At 40.3% G+C, this 21,136-nt stretch overlaps 1 long non-coding RNA gene across 1 annotated transcript in view; it reads right to left on the bottom strand.

Annotated features, from left to right (window-relative positions):
* Positions 1-3,279: 3,279 nt before the first annotated feature.
* LOC146307691 (uncharacterized) overlaps positions 3,280-21,136 on the bottom strand; it is a 35,667-nt gene continuing 17,810 nt past the window's right edge. Inside the window, exon 2 of the long non-coding RNA XR_014772731.1 lies at positions 3,280-3,724. This is a non-coding gene — a long non-coding RNA (uncharacterized LOC146307691). The remainder of the gene's footprint in view (positions 3,725-21,136) is intronic.

The raw sequence follows: 21,136 nt of genomic DNA, 5'->3' as shown, positions 1-21,136 counted from the left end.
GAAGTGAGAGGGATGAAGTGTGAAGTCCATGAACCAGCACCTGCACCTGCAAACCTGGAGACTGAACTGGAAGCCCAAAGCGGTCAAATGATGACTCAGCTGCTGCCCTTGAGCAAGGCACTCACCTGCTTCACCTGCCACCACAACACTGTACTGTGTGTGTTAAAGGACCAGTTCTAGTCATTTTTGGAAGACAATCCTGCTTGCTTTCTTCAAGAGAGTTAGACAAGAGCAACACCACTCTCATATCTGCATGCCAGGAGATGGTTAGCTTAGCTTAGCTTAGCATAAATACAGGAAGCTAGTCCAAATGTAGAAAAAATCCATCTACCAGCACCTTTAAGGCTCACTAAATGAACTCGTTATTAAAGCATATATCATGGTCTGGGTGAATACTCTTTTCTGATTGGCCACCAGGTGTGCGTTAAAACCCTTAAATGCACACGAATGAGTGAACAGCTGTTTGCTTCAGTTTTCCAAACAGGAACAGGCTGAACAACGTGTCGCTTGCATGAAAAATTGCTCGCCCTGGCTCTATTTCAGATCTATGCCGACGTCTAATTAATGATGTTGAGAAGGAGTGGCACCTTTTACATGACCCACAGGGACGGGGTTTGGATGAACTGTCCTCCAACTATAAGGAAACAAAGCTGATTTAAGAGACTTATATTAGTTATGAATAAATAGCTCAAACATCTAATTTACTCAAGTGCGCTGCTGCATTATCGCTCGTATATATCAACAGCTGTTCGCTTGCATTGCTTCTAGTCAGGAAACAGAGGTGGTACACAAAATTTTAGAGGTGCTAATTTGTGAATTTTGTTAAACCAGCTGTTTCCAGTGTTTGTGCTAATCTAAGCTATCTGGCAAATCTTATATAAACTAGCTCTTTGCCAGAAAGAGGATAAATTGGACACATCACAAGAAACACAGTCAAACAATCAGCATTGCAACCAGATTATACACCACTTTATGTAGAGGTAAAAAGTGAAAACGTACCAGTAAATGATGATAATGATCACTCATTGCACTGCAAAACTGCGTTCGTGCAACAAGTCGGCCGTCTGCACAGTCAGCAAACTGCGAAGGCTGATTAAACAGAGAGCTTGGGTCATAATTTCACCGTCCACCTTCACTCTCTCTCCCAAATAAGGTTTTCTAAGAATTGCCGCACAAACCTCTGCAATTACATAACTGCGTTGTCTCGTGTCTTCAGGTCGTGTCTCTCAAAATGTGAAAAGTCGACACTGACACGGCTCTTTAGTGATGATTGGCCAAGACAAACACTTCCTCTTCCACCTCCTTTAAAACCACACCAGTGACAAGATAGCTAACATCTTAAAGATGAGAAGAACGAGGAATCTATAAAAAGAGAACACTTGTGTTTAAAGTGACGACGTGCAGCGATTATGAAATGTTTAATAACTTGCTGCTTTTTCTTTTTTTCCATTGGCGTTAGATGCTGTGCTGTAGATTTGTCCACGGAGCTCTATACAGTGTTGGAGAGCAACAGCAACTCCTACGAGGACGAGAGTATGCACATACGAGAACAGCGGCAGAGGTTTGGTAGACATTTGTGGTTTTACTCTAATGGTTTGAGAAGATCAGTATTTTTGCCACTGTTATCTGGACCTGGTGGTTTGGTAAGATACATTTGATATGGTTTCTCAAAATGTCTTTATTTCAATGTCGCTGATTTCCCAGATCTCAGCAGTTAACTCCGGCGAGTAAAATGTTTTTATCACCAATAAAAACGGCTGCAAAAATAAATGAAATGAGATCTAAAGAAGCAGATGTAAAACATTGTCAGTAACTGGAAATTCCACAGGACAACACCTGATTCATAAAGCAATACTGCTGTGTTGTGGTAGCGATTTCATAATAAGTACAGAAACAGTGTCTTGTGCATCTAAATGACCCTTGTGAGAAGTGTGTGGGGAGCTCATGTACAGATTAAACGCTTTCACTCTCTGCAGCTGTAAACAGGAGGAGGCAGTGATGCAGAACAACCAGGACCGGCTTCAGTGTAATGAGCATGATTCACTCACTTGTTGGACTTGCAGAAAAACAAACAAACAAACAAACAAAACACACGCTTAGTAAACATCTGCCAGAGTGAAAGATTTATTGAAACGAGCGTTTTTTTTTCCAAGACATTCGACAGCGTAAAGTGCCAGAAAATACATGCAATGTGCAAATGGAATATGCAAGAAAAAAATGTATGTGGTTTCAGAAACTATTGCAAAATAAATTCCATTCCTCTTTCACCTCGTTGTGGTGAGACATCATTTACACAATATCATCAATTCTCATATGATTCCGACCCAATAATCTCATGACCCCCCCGCAATTGTAGACTTGTCAAGTTGTGGGAAAATTTTGAGTTTGACTTCTGTTTTTTCTTTTTTTTTCTTTCTTTTCCATGAGGGCGAAGATAGGTTTATAGAGATGATGACACCTTTAAACCTATTCAATTCATTTTTATTAGAGAGGTATAAAAGGGCTTTTTTTTTTTTTTAAGTGGGCTTGTATGAGGTATTAATCCACAGTCTGTGTATTACCTACAGTAGATGGTGGTCAACATGCCCCCATTTATTTAAAACATTAATTCTGTTCTGAATTTATTCATTTTAAAGCTGCAATTATTTATTTTTTACCCTTATGTATTCAGGGTAGGTAAACTGAGAGTGAGGCTCTCTTTGGCAGGAACACCCTGATCACACTCACACAGTTACACATTCACACCTAGACGCTGCTCAGTACGACCACAGTTTTATCTGTCGGACACTGAGCAGCTCCACTGGAGCAGTTGGGGTGATGGGCCTTTTTCTCTCAAGGGCATCTCGGCGGTGGTAATGAGGGAGGGGCAAGCGTTGTCTTTCACTTCCCCCACCCTTTATTTATCCTGCCGGTCGGAGGATTGAACCTTCCGGTCCAAAACTTGCTTCGAGTACCTTTAGGCCACCACTGCCCGCTGCACAAGAAGAAATTATTTAGTAATGTAAAAGAACCAATGTTTAAGTACCAGGGCCTCGTTTCCCTGAGCCTTCATAGCGCTACGTGCATCATAAGTTGTATTTTAAGGTCCAAGGGGCCCAGGAGATCGATAAGACATATTGGTAAGAGTAGTAGTAGTATTGATAAAATCCTAACAATGCCCATGTTAGCGGGTGATTTGTCCAGTGCAAATGGGGCTTTAGTTTGTTTGTACCTCATGCAACCCCACTTCAGAACATTTGAACTATCCCTAACTCTCCTTCAACTTTTCCTGCATTTCAAGGGGTCCTGCACATTTGGAAACTGCTAAATATATATGCTTAATCACTATTTAGGCAACACCTCAAACATCTAACTATAAGGATGTTTCAGTGCTGAAAGCAGAGTGTACTGCATGTGAAAGTGATCAGCACTGTCCCTTTAAGTAGACCAGCATGACAGTTGTAACACTAGGTACTTCCCAACCACAATGTATATCACCACAGGGGCCAATTCAGGGTATATCTGTGTCCTCTCAAAGAAAGGGGGAAGTAGATAGTATTAAAAACTATGCAGTAACTGTGTGTGTGTGTGTGTGTGTTCCATTAAGACTGAGTGAAACTGAATCCAGCATCAACTGCTTCCACCTTTGCATCCTCTCCATTCAGATCAGTATCTTCAGTCTGTGAGTGCAACAGCTGCGGTGGAACCAGGGGCCGCATGATGAGGGTCTGCAACACCACCCACCCTGCAAAACAGAGACAGGCACATGTTTAACTACTGATATGACTGACTGTGAGCTAACTTTTGTTTCATAATGCAGGTTCTCAAAAAAAAAAAACAAAAAAAAAAACTTTCAGCTCTGCAAATGAGACACTCTTTCAGTATGAGCTGGTAGTGTATTCGTTGTGAAACAGTAAAAGAAGATACAGATACATAAAGAAAAAAGAAGAGACAAACGGACATCAAAGTGATCAGAAGGCTCCAAATAGTTAGATTTTCTTCTAGATGATCATTTACTTTTGCAATAAATTGATTTCTAGAAACAATGAACACATTTGTCCATGTTTTCCCCATCTTTCTTTTCAGTCTTAAAGGTAGAATAAGAAGGATATTCCGATACTTTTTGTGTGCACGCCCTACTCTAATGCATACACTGCATTTTCACAAGCTTGGAATGATGACAAATAGTAAAACCAAGAGTTTCATGTGACATAGCGGAGAAGGATTAAACCAGAGTTCACAGAAGAGAATGAACCCTAGAATGATAGGCAAGCTGTGTGTCATTCAATGTCATTGTTGTCCTTATTATACAGACTGTAAGATACTGGCCAAAGGGACATTGGTGGATATTAATCTACCAAAGGGTCGGCTGCACCACCTGTTATTAGAGGTTTTGGAAGGAAGGTTAAAATGAGGTTTATTTCATACAAATATACTCTTATTGACAAGTTGGTCACCTGAACGCAGGAAATAAAGTTTCTGACACTCAAAAAGGACTCATAACCACCCAACCCACTGGCAAGGTGTCTCCTGTTTTTCTGCACTGAAGGTGGCAACCGTTGGTGGGTCATGGGTGAGAGGGATAGCTAATGTTAGCTGTTATTTGCCAATGTAACTACTGGTCATACCAGGCCAAGCTATAAAAACACCTGGGTAGACTGAACTGAAAGAAGCTGAGTTTTATGTTTCATGAATTCAACTTTCCATTTGTTTCAGAGATTCAACAGTATGGTTAGTCTGAAGGTTGCAGTTTGTGCTCTGTTGTAGTGGAAGGTGTTTCTAAGCAGAGGCGTGACAAAATAAAGAAAAAGACTTACAACTCAACTTTGACTTAAACACCAATGACTCATGAAAATACTTGATACCATCCTCCAAGCCCATAGGTTTAAAAGTCTATTATTTAAAACAAATTAATTCATTTCTCTTTATTTCCTGATCTGTCTAATGTTAACGTTAACTGTTCATTTGCAGCAAGTTGAAACTTAATTCCCAAGATCCACGTTTCTTTTAAGACCTAACGTCATGTTACTGAGCTCCAGTTGGACAAAATTATACCAATGACAGTTTTGTCTGTGTACACAAAGTATGTGGTGGTCAACAACAAACAAATTTACAGAAGGGGATGCAACAACTTCAGACCAGAGTTCTGCACGGGAGCCAGTTCTGCAAACCTGCCAGCACCGACAAAGTTGAAAACCAGAACTGACCCGTTACCTACAGTCATCACCAAGTCAATTCTCCATCTGCCCGAAACGGTGAATGTAAGCCCTGCGACCCGACCCAACCCATGATTAAACACATACATAGTCACTCACTTTTGTTCTAAACTGGTACAGCGCCTGCGCTCCTGCCGCTGTCTGTGTGTTTCCATTGTGAAAACAAGCTTTGCTTGCAACTATCAATCATTTTACACACAGAAAAGCCACAGAAAACATTATTCTCACAGTCTTTGAGCGCACCAAAGTCCTCCCCAAAGTCCAACTTGGCCTTCAACAATGTATTTTCCACAGTTTCCTCAGTATTCTCTGCTGCCTGTTTTTGGCTTTATGTCATCCATTACACTGCTGTCAGACCAAACAGTGACGTCCCACTGTCTGGCTGGATGTGGGGTCAAAGCTAACATTAGCTTAACAGCTAAGTCACTTGGAAACTGCCTTGTTTAGAACTTTTAAGTCTTAGGGCTTGAAGCAGAACTTGACTTGGGACTTGAGTGCAAAGACTTCAGACTTACTTGTTAGTTGTAAGACATCTCTATTTCAAATATTTAATACCCTGATTAATATAAATGTGGTGGACAACAGCTGTTCCAGCAAAAGATGAACATCATAACCTTTGTGAGGGAAGGGTTTATCACAGGACTTTAAGTGTTCCTTTTGTGTGATCAAATACTTGTTGAAGATCCTGTTATACATGACAAATAATAATATAATTTACAATAATGGTGAGTAGGCTTGGGTGGTATGAAGGTATTATGGTATACCAGGGTATTAAAGAATCCCAGTCAGCTCTGCCTACACTGTGGGAGTATTAAGTACAGTGGAGTTCAGTCTAGCTGAGCTGTTTCACACAAGTTTTACTCAAATACTGTCATAACACTGTATACCCCAGTGAAATGGCAGGAGGGTATGAAGGTTTGAAGCCTACTGGTGAGGATAATGTAAATATATACAACAAAAACAAACAAACAAAACAAAAAAACAAACAAAAAAGCTTGGTATTCCTAATAAAATGAGAACTGAGCTCTCTGTCACTTTGTTCCAGCTCATCATTTCAATCATAATGTTTATTCTGAGTCATACATTCAAACCAAACACACTTTTTATGACTGTATATTTCCATGAAACGCAAATATCGTAATTGTTCTGTGTTTCATTTTAAACACATTCCCCCCAAAATTCAGTCTGACATTTCCAGTATATACGAGAATGAAGGTTCTGTGGGTTTCAGGAAGTTTGGTTGCACAGCATTAGTTCGCCCTCAAGCGATTTTTAAGGTGTTAAAACATCGAGCGGCTGAGACACAGTGATGAAGTTGGTGAATCGAGGTTCTTCTGACCACAGACTCAGGTCAACCACATGACAGTTTAGCCTCTGGTTGTAAGACACAGTTTGACTGACGTCATCAGCTCTTCTTTCAACTGTAACTCCTGAAATCACACAACACCAGAGGACACCATCTTGATTGCTTCTACAGGGAAAAACTATAATGTTATTTCTTACATGTTCTGTGAGGATGTTTAAGCAAAATAAGCTATTTCTGCATGAAGAGGTCTTCAAAGACGGTTCTAACAATGTGTCAAACACAAGAGAACACTGACAAAAACAAAGAAACCATATTTTAGCCTAAAATCAGGATTGAAACTCTTTCAATCCTGTTGTTATATACATTTTAAACAGTCACAACAGGCTGTCACTAGTTTTTAATGCGTCTTTGCGCACCTGCTCTTATTTATTAATGGAATCATTTGTGTTTTAACGCAATTTCAATATCATCGCGTCTTTCATGGTTGTATGTTTTTATGTTGTTTGTGGTCACCTATCCTAAGATCACTTCCTAACACTATTTGTTCAGTTTCAAAAATCAGATGTTAATAGTTTGCTGAGGATATCTGGTGGAGCAAGAGCAGCTCGGCTGCGCTAACTCCCAACTTTTATTTTCGTTTTCAATTACTGGAAGGATTTTCTGAATGATGGTTCTTAGAAGAGACACTAGCGGTTTGTGATGACTGAACTTGCAGTCATAAAATCCAGTTCAAAGTAATCTGATCCTTTAAAGACGTTCTCCACATACTAAAGTATTATACTTCCATAATGTCGGTGACTTACGAGATTCAAATAATGAACAAAATCAAGGCAATAGAGAACAAGATGCGGACTATTGGTCCCTAGCAGACTTAGGGTTGGGTGCCCTTCACATTCGAACCAATACGGTACTGATACCTGGAATTTGGTGCTGGTGCCCAAATGATACCTTGTTTAGGTACTTTGCTCTGTCTGTAATGAAAAAAAAATCCACTTTGCTCTTTTAACACCAAACAAAGTGAAGCCCTTCCCTACCTCTCTGTCCTTCTCCCAAACCACAGGCTGTCAGTCTGTCACCAGGACATAACGGAAAGGAAGGTTGGGTACCATTAACATAAGAACCGATACCGGTACCTGGAATTTAGGACTCGTAGCCAACCAGTTGATTGGATGAGACAACTTGTTTACACCCAGGCGTGAGTTTGTTTCAGTTTAACATGAGTTGTTAAATCATTTTACGGACAGCTGCCAAAGACAGGAGCGTACCTGATGCTGGTATCGGTGCATCCATAGTATATTGTGTTTGACGAGGTGTTTCCCCTCAAGTGGTACGTGTCGCCCTCACCATGTTCGCATTTCAGAATACAGTACATTGCAGCGAGTGTTGCTTGCGTTGAGTTTTGAAAAGTGTAACCACACTCGCTCTCTCACTCTTTCGCTTTCAGTCTATACTTTAGTTTCTCTCACACACAGATGCGCTCTCAGGTACTGAAATTGATTGAATGTTAATTGATACTCTGTGGTTGGTTCACTTAAGAGTACAGAGCTCGGTACTTAACCCTAGTCAAGCTAAAAAAAAAAAAACACTGGATCATACATTTCCCTTATGAGTGAATGAATGAATGTGTAAAATCTGTGGAGTGCCCCTTTAAACAAAAAAAACCCAACACAAACTGAAAATCAGCCTTATACATAACCAAGTAGAGTAGGCAGAGGAACTTGTGCTTCATGTCTTTTTACTGCTGATATATTTGGTGCTTCCATCACCGTCCCCTGTGCGTTATTATAAGGATGTTATATAGTTCACACGGGGGTTGACTTCTCGAGCAGCTGAGTGGCTGTAAAAGCAGGGACGCCACGTGTCAGAGAAAATGTATTTCCAGGGGGCTGACAGAAAATTAAAAGAATGTGGGCGAGGTCGTAACCAACACGACTCAACTGGCATCGTGCCCCCTCACGTGATCCCACACTATTTGTGGGGGTTTGGTATCTGAGCGCTGCCCGGCTAAAACTGGCACAGAGATGAAATCCGCTCACTGTCAGTCATTCGGTCACATGTACCTTTATAGTATGCAGCAGTTCCTATGGACCGGCAGGCTCTGGCTGCACACTCATATCTGAAGCTGCACATTCACTTATGCACCACGGCTATTTATACATGATAAGCAGCAACCAAACTAAACTGCTGCTGCTGAAGCACTGAGACATGCAGGAAAGCTTGTGTGACTTTTCCCACTGTGACTTTGGTTCGCTGTGGGAAATCCCGTTTCATCTGATGTTGATTAAACCAGGTCAGTCACTTGATAACGACGGCGCTCGGAGGGAAAGTCTCGTCTACAATAGGTCACACAGGGAGTCGGCTGGCTGACTTCCATAGAAACTCTAATGATACGAGCAACACGTCAGACAGGAACCGACCAACCATCCAACATCAAATCAGATCTAATGTAACATTATGATCCAAAGAAGAAATACAGCCAGAGGGGCACAGAATAAGAAAGGAATCATAGTGAACAAAAATGGCACATCTGGCTTCTACTCAACTACCCATCCTCCTCAAATAAAGCTATAAATAACCATTTGACTCATCTGTTTACCCCATCTAGGGCTGGGTACCATTTTCAAATTGTCGTAACTGGATTCTTTACCAATATCTTGACTTCAATACCACCTCCTGAGCAATACTGTTTTGAAATTTTTAAAATATCTTTTAGCAAAGTTAGTATTACATTAGGACTGCTCAATTCATTCTTTTTTCTTTTAAATTGAAATAAGGCTTTCTGCAATTTTCAAATTGCAGGAGGTGCAATATTTGTTACAGGCAAAATGTGTGTCAAAAAACTTTTACATGAATGAATGTCGTGGGACAGAGATGTCCTGTCTAACACATCAGATTCTACAGACTTTAAAAGGATCATTTGCTGCAGATTCCTGCAAAAAAAAAAAAAAAAAAAAAAATCAAAATGAGAATAATGATGTAAAAATTATCATTACCTCTAATACCTCAAATCATATTATAATTGCAATATCAGTCAAAATAATCACCTAGTCCTATATTATATGATATATATTATTATATTGTGCATCTCTGAGCATGCGAGGGTCCACTGCCGTCTGTCCGACGTATGTTTCATCATCAGAAGCAGTGTGGGCTCTTTGTGGACATCATTATACTCCCTATTTGTTGTGACCGTATGGACTCATCCACAAACCTCATCCATGCGTGTGGGAAACGTACGTAGAGTTCACAGCTGTCCGTGTACGTATCTGTTTGGGAGTAAAATTGATCCCCTTACAGTACAACCACTAAACTTCAAAAAAGGAAACTATTCAAAGACCTGGGAGCAGCTGGAGAAACCTTTTGCTGTGCCCAGTCTCTGTTTTTCCTGCATGCCTCTATGATATGTAACATTAGACAGCAAATCCTTAACATTATTAGATCTTGGTACAAATATGCTGCATGCTTATTGGCTCACTGACGCTGAGATTTAATCCTTGGGTGTCAAAATTTGTTACTGAATGACAAGTCATCTTTCGTTGAAAAAGTTCAGTTGGAGTCAAAGTTTAGTGCCCAGTCCTAAACACATCTGTCTGTTTTCAGTTCATTGCCAGTGATCACACAGATTTAAGTTATTAACTAGGATAAGTAAGGATTAAAAACCCATTCAGTTAACAAAGGAATCCCACCACAGTGTCCATTTAGTAAAGATCTTCATAAGCAGGTGGAGTTTGCACAGTTGTTCCAAGACTTTTCATCCCTTTCAGTTAAAGAAATTGAGATTGTTTTGTCAATGAACTTTCAATCTCAAATTTTTGCCAAGCAAAGTGAGCAAAGTCTAAAAATAAGAAAAACAGAATATGTTCTTGTAATTATCTGATGATTCATCTAGCGACTCCTGGTTGGGAACCACTACTTGATGCCAACATGGAGTAGTGAAAGAGAAATTTAAACATCTATAATTTTATAGTCAAACCACACAGCTGCTAAACCTTGTGATGAGATTTACCTTCCTACCTACACCTACTGTTTCCAAGATCAACAATGAACTTTATGACTACACCCAAAACTGTCAAAGCTATTTGTGTGCACATTAGTGTTTCCATGACCTCAGTCCACAGTAAAAAAAAAAAAAAAAAACCCGAACAACAACATGAAAGCAGTTACAGCTCTTCTTCTTCGTCCTTTTTTCAGCTGGCAAACAATAAAACTGCATCACAGCCGACATCTGGAAAGGAACGAGACAGATGTTGTCCCCCTTGAGCGAATCATTATTACACAGTCGTGATGACGTCTGAAAACACCAAAATAAAAGTTAGTGCAGAAAAAGTCTCTGAGTTAAAATCCATTTGTCATCAGAGCGCCTTCGATCTTTCCAAACTCTTTGCACTTTCATTTTCAACAAGCTGGATGGTCGTTGTTTGTTTCATTTTTGTCTGAAGGTTAATGCTTTTGCAACTGTTTTGGGAAAGCTCAGATCACCCTGTACATAAAGAAACACCAAATTCTGGACTCTGCTTTGGAGAAGCTCTGTTCTACCAAAAGAAAAAAATTGAGTTTCAGTCTGGACAGAGGGCTAAAATGGAGTATGAAATGTGTATTTACAAATTAAACATCTAATCGAAGACATACTCTTCTCCTTCACCCTGATACATCCAGTTCTTTAGGTACTGGGTCAGGGAGGATACAAGATCTGCAATGATCTGCCTCCAACTAGCTGAATGAAAGCAACGTCAGCCCCTTTGAGTCACCAGTTACTAAACTCGTCGAACTCCAGCTGCCTCATATCTGCACTGTAACATGAACCGGTAGGAATGTGCAGCAGTGCCGATGCTAGTGTCGACGATCTGCAACCCGTCTTTCATCGACAACAAGCTCATTACCCGAAAACCTCTCGACTGCCCTGACAAACAGGAGGGTGACAGTCGGCAGAGGCCATCCTGGGGGAGGTTAAAGGTCCGACTTGGACCACCCGGCGCTCACTGACCACCACAACGAGATCTCAAGAGTTCGGAAAAGGTTGTTTTCTGGACATGAAACTGTTCCCGAATGCAGCAGGGGAACCTCATCACTTAAACGTGTGATGCTGAGTTCAGGGCCAGGCCTTCCTCAAGAGCTCCAGCCTCATTAGCAGTCTGTATTTCAGAGATTTACCCACTGACACGCTGACCGACAGCTGCTTCAGAGGAAAGCCAGCAGGCAAGAGGAGCTGCCCGGTAATGGGGCACTTCCTAAAATCATCCCTTTACAAAGCAGAGATTTCTCCTCATACTGAGACACCGTTATCCGGCGCAAGTGTGTCTTTCTCTGCCAAAACCAGAAATAAATTGGCACAGACCGCTCAGCTACCCTTTGTAATGAGTCAGCATTGCTAATGTTTCTCTTCACACAGCTGCTAGCCTCATATAAAAGTCCATTTTCTGCTGCCAAGGACCACACATATGAAGAACTAGTGGTCTCTTCCTGCCTCTCCTTTGATTCAAATGAATACGATACAAATGAGACTACAAGGAGACATGAATACACCTTTTTACTTCTTTGAAATTTGCTTCAATCAGATAGAAGCTAACAGCTGATGGAGGCGGCGTGTCAAATCAGGCTGCTATCAGGTTCAAGGTACAGAGAGACAGAGCCTCTCCCCTCCTCCATGTCTTTTTACTCGAGGAGCCAGTGAAGTCATCACAGCTGCCGCGGCTCTCCCAAAGAGGCCGAGTGAAAAGGTCGTGCCTCCAGCTGAGGGCTGTAAATTCAAGACGTAAAACTGGAAAGACGTACGCTCCAATCAACAGGTGCAGAGCCAGAATGAATGCTAACCTCTGAAGGAGTGAGGACAAAGAGGCGCGAGACGGGAGCATTCAGCCTGGAGAACTTACGATGCCTCAACGGCCTTAATTAAAACAATGACAGTCCTTCATGAAACCTCTGTGAATTAAAGATGCCGGACAGAAACTTGGCTCGCTGTTCGAGGCCGTAATTTCTGCACGTGAGGAATGTAAACAATCAGTGTATCTGACGTTTTCCAACAGCCACGGGATCTGAAGTGAAACTCGCTGAGAGATGTAAACCCTGTCCACGTCCGTTTGTGGATCGCTGCACTTCTCAACTTCCTCTTAATAGAAGATCTGTCACATGAGCTGCGCCTAATGAAAGTAAAATAGTGACCGTGGTTGTATATTCCAGAGCAGACTGTGGGAGATGAATAATGTATGAATGCTGATTTTCTAACATAAATCTTTTTGCTCATCCACATTTAATTTACACGCTGCCTGACAACTTAACCATTAGTCAAAATAAGTAGGCACACTCTGGGATATTACTTTGCTCTTTCCTTTGAAAACTAGTCGATGTTTTCCAATTTTCTGGAAAAAATAGTAAATATTCCAGACTAAATCCATCTTTTGAGTATGAAACACAAACGCCCAGAGACTTGAAAGCTGGACATTTAAAGTTTGTGGTCTCAACTTCCACTGAAACTTAATAAACATCCCGATGTGCACCGAATACTCATATTCCCTAAAATGCACCCAACTACAAGACAATCCCATCTATCTTTGCACATTACATCGGCTTTCTCTTATTCTGTCATTGGTTTTACTAATTGGTACTCAAGCATGACCAATCAAGTAACCTCAATAAACTTTTGTTGACGTCACATGGGATGGAACAAGACGTAGATGGGAAAGACCCTTGGGGACTTTCAACATAGTTGTGTTCTTGCAGAGCTGACCATGTGAGGGTTACTGTGCATTGACTTGTACTGTACTATGGTCGATGAATTGATTAGTCATGTCTGAAAATAAATCTCTATGTCGATAATTAGTCATTTTATACTCATTTTTCAGTCAAAAAACAGATAAATATTGATGGTTCCAGATTATAAAGTGTAAGAATTTGTTGCTCTTGGGAAGATTGGTCAGACAACACAAAAGCTGCATGTCAACTTTAATTAATTAAGAAAAACTGGCAGAATAATTGGTAATAATCAAAACAATTGTTTAAGGTTGCTCTCAGTGTTACACACTGGCAAGAAAACAATTAATGAAGATATAAAGCTAACACAAGGTGAACAAAGCTGAACAAAGATGGGTAAAAATAAATGTTTAACTATAATGCACATACAAGTAGGTAAAAATCTAGTGGGTGTATAACATATATGTTGCTCGTTTTTGACTCCTAAAGCCCCGACAGAACAAAGTTGACTTGAAAAACTTAATTTACACCATGTTTTTTAGCCTAAATCTTCTCTGTAGCTCCTTAGCTTGGAGCCAGGTTCACGTTCACATGCACACCATCTGACCTGTATGTGTGTGGTGTGACGGCGTGCACACGCAAGTGAGCAGCATGTCTGGGATTTAGGAGACTTGGATTACACCAGACGAGCAACATGGCGGTGTTTTAGGATTTTTTTTTTGTTGTTAAATTGCTTAAATTTTCCTCTGAAACTCCAGCAGGGTATTGTGGACTAAAAACAATAAAACTGACTGATGACTGAATTTTCATTTTTGGCTGAACCAACCCTTTGATTTAACAGTGGACAGAAGGTCGGCGTCCCGCTGAGACTGATAGGATTAAGATTAGAACTAAAATTGAAATATTTCACTGAGCGTTTACTAACAATCTGGCTTCACTGTGAGAAACATCACTTCAGGAACCCGCTGAGACTGATAAAAAAGTAGGTTTAATACAGCAACTGCACTCTGAAGGACAAAACTAGTCACCTTTTAAGCCAGAAGACAGATTTTGAGGCCACACTGTGTCTCAACCTGATAAACCATTGTCATTGTCCACAGTGTGCATCGTCTAACTGACTTCCTCTGAAAAATGAGTACATTTGTGTGAAATTGTTATATGACACAGTAGAAGGAAGAGGCATATGATTCCTGCGGACAGCTCGTCATGCTCACCCACGGTGATATAGGACCGACTGTTCTCAACGGCATTTGTGGAATTTCATCCTGTTTATTCTTCTTTCATCTTCACTTCCAGTCGTTAGGAAACATCCCACACAAATCCAATAAATGAACAACCAGGCCTCACATTAGCATTCTGATGGAAGAGTGTTTATTTCCTGCTGTAAGAATGACACCATTATCACTCTCAGAAAATCATGCAAAGAATTTAATTTGGGTTTTTCCACATATTCGCTCCTAATTTTTTTCTCGCAGAATGACAAAAAAAACCTCGTGATTTAGTTGCATTTTTAGGTCACAAAGCAGTTTAATTTAGCAGATTTTACTTTTTAAAGAAGAGTTTCAGATATATTTTTGGTCTTTGTGCATCTCTATTTCCATTGACAGCTTTGACATTTTCCATGATGTCAGTTCATCTGCTTGACCCCACCGTGAACCATCTGATGCTGTAGATAATGAAGATGCATCTGATTTATCTAAATGTCACATGGAATTTCGTGTACTTTTTGTGCCCAGAGGGCAGCAGCTGAAACCCTGAAAGCCGAAACAGGAACAGTCCAAGCATGTACTCCAAAGATACCAATGTGACACATGATGAATAAAAAGATGGAAGATCTTAATAACTGCAGATAACCACAAAATCTACTTATCCAGATTAAATATAACTGGGTGGAAAACATCACTGTAAAAATAAACTTTGTTTTAAAACTTGTACAAGGAGTTTTTAAATAGTTATGAAACTGTCTCAGTTTAATGATGATGCCCCTGTATGACCTACAAAAGCAAAAAAAAGACCATCAGTGAGAAGATCGACTGTTTGTATAAAGTTTTTCTTCATGCCTGCCACCGGATTTTCCGTAAATGATGATGAAAGAAGCCTGTGTTACATTTTCCTCTGCAAAGTTACAGCGCAAGTTAAAAAGAGCAGGAGGAGAGTTTTACTTTCATTATTTTAACGTTGTGTTTTCAGGTTTTGGTGGTGGAAACATAACCACTTTAAAATTTAAAACAAAATATGAGAGTTCCTTGTATTAGCTTTAACTTTAATGATGTTAGTGTTTCGGCTGCCTTTAAATTTTAACTTGACTGAATTTTAAAAGACAAGTTGAGATAATTTTGTAATAATTCAAATTAATAAACTGTAAATAAACCTGATATTAATTCAGTTATACTTGAGTAAGCGTGTTTAATAAGCTCAAGTTATTAAGTCCAACCAACAACTCTTCAGTCACATTGACGAATATTACAAACAAATTTGCTTTTCTTTCACATTTTCTTTCAGTTCTTACGTGTGAAAATGCTTCCAAGTCAGGACAACAGGTTTAGTTTTACATTGACAGACAACTGACAGCTACAAACAGCTGATCGACTCACAGTAGAGAACTCATTGTGGCTTGTTATTGCCATATAACAACACTGCGCTCCTGCAGCGTTCCTGCAGCCTGCCTGAGCTTCCTTGAGTCTTGGAGGAGGAGGTGGGGGGAAACAACTCACTCAAACCACAGATTGTGTATTAAACAGGATTTCAGCCTATTTAATGTACAGGTTATGGGTCCAACTTGCTGTTTGGACTGTTGTACTAATTTCTGGATGTCCAGTATTTATGTATTGCTTCTTTAATTTAATGAATTAATTGAACTCTGTCCAGTGCATTCATAAGACTCAAAAAGATGCCAAGTAAGAATAACTCATGTTTATTAGTTCTGAAAAGAAATACTAAAAATTAAATTTTTAATTTACTTGAATAAATAAAATTGGTATATTTGCGTTAAGTTAACAAGAAGGGATTAGTTGATTCTACTAAATTCCTGTATGTTTTTTTGTTGTTGTTTTTTTTTACAATTATTCAAAACCAAGATTATGTTGTGTACAGTCATCATTTCAGGGAGTTTTAATGTATGAAGGAGTCAAAATGAGGAAATCTAATTGCATCACATTAACTGTTCCTCCCTCACAGCTTCAACAAACAGGGTCACGACCTCTCTGACTGGACTGTCTGGACACTGGACACCAGCACCGGCGACCGTGCTCACGCCTAAACCGACCTTTTCACCCCACGCCCAGACCCTTGTAACCCCCTTCCTTCCTCTTTCACGGCTCAGCATGCCTGTCATTTTGAGGAATAACCAAAGACTAACCCAGCTTTACAGGACGGTGGAGTTTTGAAGAGAATTTTGGGCACATTAATCAACAACTGTGCTGGGAAACTCGAGGGACATGTGAAAGTGGAAGTGTCCTACATTAAAGACGGGTTTGTGATTAATTGCCAGCCCCTCACAATGAAACTGTAGGTTTAGCTGTGAAGTTTCTTTATGGACGTTTAAATTCAGCTTCTTTTATCTGGGTTGCAGAAGTTGGAGCAAGTCTCCCCCATTCATTTCTTCGGCCGCCTTTGAACTCTCTCAAACATGGAAGGCTAAATATTTACACGTCTGCCCTTGCTTGTTTAATGTTAAAGGCACACTCACACAGCAGAGTAAATGAATGAAAAAGCTTTAGACAAAACACCTCCAGCGGCTGATGAGTACCAGGCCACTCTGCAGCGCCGGGCCCACAGGTTCAACCTCCTTTTCAGGGCATGGGAGACACTGACCCAGGGGTCTGCTCGGGGGCTCAGCCGAGAAGCACAGCCCTGCTGACGCTGCTGTCTCTGTGAAAAGAGGCGATCTGTGCATTTAGAGTTGGCTCAGGCCCAAAGAGATTAAACGGAGGTGGGCTGGAATACCATGTGAGGGCATTACGGACAAAGACAACAAGCCATCTGATCAGCTGCTAGCATACCATTCACCATCACAAAAGAATGAGGTGTACAAAGGCACGTACGAGAGAGGTTTTAAAACAGTTTTCTTAATTGACCGTTCGCTAAATCCCTCCCTCTAGTAGTAAATCTCCAATCATAGCTTAGCAACCATAACCAAGCTTTGGATTTCTCCATATGTTGAAGCATATGGAGCTAAAGTAAGAGTGATAATCTAAAGCAGCGATGCTCATGGATCTGGACCTGACAGAGTGCTGGGTGGCCCCCCGACCATCTTCTAACTCACCATGAAAATAAATTTATTCACACTGTTTTGTTCCAGGATGGAGGGACAGATATTCCAGTTTTGTTCAACTACAGGCCTTTTCATGTTTTATTCATTCTGTCTGATAAATAATGTTATTTATGGTTGTTTATTATGTGCCCCCTGGTCTCCTGTCAGTTTTCAAGTGGCCCCCTGGTGAAACAAGTCGAGTATTCCTGCTCCAAAGAATCTGCAGGTCAAGACTTTCAAAAACTCAAAACCAGTGTTGCCAACTTGGCGACTTTCTCACTAGATTTAGCAACTTTTCTGCCCCTCTTAGGAACTTTATTTCTTTGTAACAAATCATGACAAAGTTAATGACTTATTTTCAATTTTCTGCCAAAAGTGTCAGGCCTTCTCTCTCACTCCTTTTCTGATTAGGATGTTCCCATAGCTTGTAAATATGTAAATGGTTTATTTGACCTTGTTAACATTTAAATAGTTTGTTTGATCCTTTTTTTTAATCTTTTTACAACAGATATATGATGTAGTGAGTTTGTGATTATTTGGCTAAAGATTTCTCTGTCTTTTATAGGGCTTAGGTTGGGAGTCAGCAACCTGCGGCTCTTTAGCCCTCGTCCAGTGGCTCCCTCTGACCTTGGCAAAAAATTATATGGAAATAAATATTGTTTAAAAGATTTTAAACAGTGAAGTTTTCCCAACTACTAATCTTTTGTTGAGAAGATTTCGTTTTCTTCTTTAAATAAACTTAAATTTTTGAGTTTTAGAAAGCCGCAAAAAATGTATTAGCCTGTGTCTGTGTCTTACTCTTCAAAAATAATGATAAAGGTGTTCATTTGTGGACATAATCTTGCTGAACAAAACGTGTAGGTATCATAACTTTTGTTTGCCATGGAGTTTATTTTGTGCACAAATACTCCCATTTGCTTTTTGTGCAGGGAAGCACAGCAACGCCAACTTCCAGGTTGAGCCTGCTTTTGTTTCTGTAAAATCAAGACGGGGGGTTGGAGGGTGATAGGATTAATTGAACAGTCAATTAATCTTGTCACCTGTATTCAGTGAACTGTGAGGGGTGTGAAAATCTGTTTGAGTTTAAGCTTTAAGCTGCTTCCTTCTGCAACCAAAACTGCCCTTGTGACATTTTTCAGCCGGATCACCTGGCAGTTTAAACCCTCGCTGAGCCAAAATGAAGTGGGAGGACAGTTTTGGCGAAACTTAAGACGAAAGATGGAGGCAGGACTGAAAGGCGAGTGAGCAGTAAAGGGAAAAGAGCTGTGAGAGCAGGATTGACTACACTCTCTACTTAATCCCTAATCAGTTTACATTTGGAGATCTGGCTAATTCTCCCAAATGAAGCATCTGTTTTACTCTCCGCTAAGTAGAAAAAGTGTCTGGGTCAGTCGAGAGAGGAGCAAAAGTTCAACCTCCGGGGGAAATAATCAGGGGAAGGAAGCTATTACTAAATGTGATCTGCTGTCAGGGTTTTGCTAAATTTGTCACAAATGCATTAGATACAGTCTTGCATTAATGTAAAGACCAGTTATAAGACATCAAAGAGCCTTTTTGTCCATGTTCTGCTGTGAAAACACCCACGTGCAACAGCATGCATTATAGCCCATACTTTAAAAGCTTCATGTAACGTTACAGAGTGAAATCTCACGCTGGGGGACGGCAATCTAATCTGTGGTGAATCAGCAGCAACTGAAAAAGTCCCGTCCTGCTTCTCCCTGATAGTGAAAAGAACAACAGCCATCAGCAGGAAGAGGAAACAATGTCCAATGTCACCACAGAGGAGAGACGAGGATAAGACATGTTCAATTCCCCAAAATCTGAGGGTTTAAACAAAAGGATTCGACTTGTACATTTGTAACAATTAACGGGGAGTTTCAGAACTGTCTCCTCGATCCAAGATGCAGCAAGAATTCATGATGAATCTCAGACAAACAAAGACAATCTGCTGTGTGAATGAAAAGCTCATGAGACATGGCAGAGCGCAGACGCTTCTGGGACGAGGCATTTTTCAGTCTGGTGCTGCATTTGTCTCATTTGGCAGAATCTGATGATTAGATTTACAAGTACAAGTGCTTAATTTTATTCAGTCAAGGAAAAAAATGCAACATTCTGGCACCAAAAAACACTGGCGAATGGTTGTTGAAACCAGAAAATGTTTAATTGGCTGTTTTACTTCTACTTTTAGTGTTTGGATGGACCACATGCTGCTCTTATCCAATTAAGAATTTCTTGACCCTAAGCTGTTACTGTCTGAGAGCCTCCTGAAACTTAATCCTCTGAGAGGTGTCAGCCCTTTCCACCATATGCAGATATAATATATTGTATTTAATCTGCAGACTGAGGAGGTTTACAAAGCAGCAGATTATTTTCAGTTGAATTAAAAAAATAAGTTGATTATTCAAGTTTCTGGTTACAGATTCTCAAATGAGAATATTTAATGGATTTCTCAGTTTTCTGTGATATTAAACCTAATATACTGAAGTTTTAAGACTGTTGGTTAGACAAAAAAAAAACCTGAATCTGAATACGTCAACTTCAGTTATTTTTATTCACTGTTTTCTGACATTTCATAGATAAAAGTAAGTAATCTGTCCTCAAACTATACAGAAATGCTGACTTAAAGAGGCCATATTATGCTGTTGGTTTTTTCCCCTTTTCTTTAGTGTTATATAGCTTTTCATACATTTAATGGGTCTTAAAAGTCACAAAGACCAAAGTACATCTCAAAGGAACTGTCTGAAATGCCTTGTTTGTAATTCAGGCTTTGTTCCGTTACTTAGTGACATCACTATGTAACACATCTGCATTATGCACAGCTAGCTTAGAACAAAATTTGTATTAGGCTTGGGGCTTTCAGAGGATAGAGAGTAAAACAGTGCTGCAGCTACGGCCAGTACAGGTTCAGCGTTTTTTGAACATGGAAAAAAGCAAAAATGTTCTACTAGCTTGAAATTACACATTATATGGTCACTTTAACCACACTGCATTAATTATTATTAGCTGTATGTTATGAAGCGGAGGTATGCTGCATAATTTAAGTGAGGCAGAGTCCCAAAATGCTGTCTGTCCAGGCTGCTCTTAAGAGTGGACGTGAAATAAGGACATAAAGATGTGGACTAACTGTACTGTCATATTGGTTTCTTTATAGTGAACTGCTGCACATTCTTTAGTCAATATTTTGATTTCAATTGAAAAACTGTGCAGTAAATGTTCTGTTTCATATTCATGATTCTACTTGGTGTTTGTTTATGTTGCCAGTTGTGCACCACAACACCAAGGAAAACTGATTCTGACTCTGACTATAGCAGCATAAATAGAATAAATAGTAGCTAAGATTCGAATGATTGAGTGAAAATCCTACAGGATGGCATCTCTAGATATTCTGCCGGTGCAAATCTTCACAAACCGACAGTTTCTACCCGACAACAGCGGAGTAATGAGCCGTTGTCTTCAGAGTGTCTGCTAACTTTGTGAAGGTGGACGAGTCACAGAGGTCACCTGTAGGTCAGGTGGCTGCGCTCAGGAACCTGTTCGCTGATTAAGATGAAGGATGCTGAGCGCAGAAGGCACGGGAGGTGCAAACGAGCCGGCGGCCCCGGGGGGCCCATCTGTTGTGGGCACATAAACGGGGGCTTCGGTGAATGGGAAAACAGGCCTGCTCTTCCCCTGCGAGGCCCCGCAGACAGCTCCATT

This window comes from Lutjanus erythropterus, chromosome 21 (genome assembly GCF_056507025.1).
Source record: "Lutjanus erythropterus isolate fLutEry1 chromosome 21, fLutEry1.hap2, whole genome shotgun sequence".
Taxonomy (NCBI): Eukaryota; Metazoa; Chordata; class Actinopteri; order Lutjaniformes; family Lutjanidae; genus Lutjanus; species Lutjanus erythropterus.
The sequence above is the reverse complement of the archived record's forward strand: the minus strand, read 5'-3'. Positions and strand labels throughout refer to the sequence as shown.